Below are 735 nucleotides of genomic sequence, written 5' to 3'. Positions count from 1 at the left end.
TTTCATGTGACCCACCACACCCTTCACAAGCCATAACCGAGACTGTTTTTGTCATTTCTAATTTTTTTATTTTTGAAGAAAGGGCCTCGATTTGGGCTTGTAAAGAAGTGCTTTCGTCGACCTTATGGGCGCCCGGGGCGATAGACTTATTTCCCCAGGGGGTGTGCCATTGAAAATTGGTTTGAGCAATTTCCTCAATCTAATTATATATTTCATGTGGGCGTCAGTTACCTAGAAGTCCCCCGGAGCTAGAATCAAGTGTCTGCCTAGTGTGTGGCAACAATCCATTGTAGAAAGTGGATACTTGTTGCCATATTGCGAGGCCGTGATGGGGACACTTGCGTAATAGCTCCTTGAACCTTTCCCAAGTTTCATATAAGGATTCCCCGTCCTCTTGTGAGTATGTATTAATTTCAGCCATTAATTTAGCAGTTTTAGCAGGAGGGAAATACTTATATAGAAATTTTTGGGCTAGTTCATCCCAGGTGTTTACCGAACCAGCTGGGAGGGCGTTGAGCCAAGCTTTCGCTCGGTCTTTTAGCGAGAATGGAAACATACGGAGGCGGATGGCGTCGTTTGATGCTCCATTGATCCGAAAGGTATCACATATTTCTAAGAAATTGGTTATATGTAGATGGGGATCCTCGTCCGCAAGCCCGTGGAAGGTTGCGGAGTTTTGGAGCATTTGTATCAAATGCGGTCGAAGCTCGAAGTTATTGGCTTCGACATTCGGAG

General features: G+C 45.0%; 1 non-coding gene across 1 annotated transcript; it reads left to right on the top strand.

The window, feature by feature from the left end:
- Positions 1-320: 320 nt before the first annotated feature.
- Positions 321-427, top strand: LOC118487837. Its single transcript, XR_004882780.1, has one exon. It is a non-coding gene; the product is annotated as a small nucleolar RNA R71 (small nucleolar RNA).
- The last annotated feature ends 308 nt before the right edge of the window (positions 428-735 follow it).

Source organism: Helianthus annuus, chromosome 15 (assembly GCF_002127325.2).
Source record: "Helianthus annuus cultivar XRQ/B chromosome 15, HanXRQr2.0-SUNRISE, whole genome shotgun sequence".
NCBI lineage: Eukaryota > Viridiplantae > Streptophyta > Magnoliopsida > Asterales > Asteraceae > Helianthus > Helianthus annuus.
This window is presented reverse-complemented; position numbering and strand designations above follow the sequence as displayed.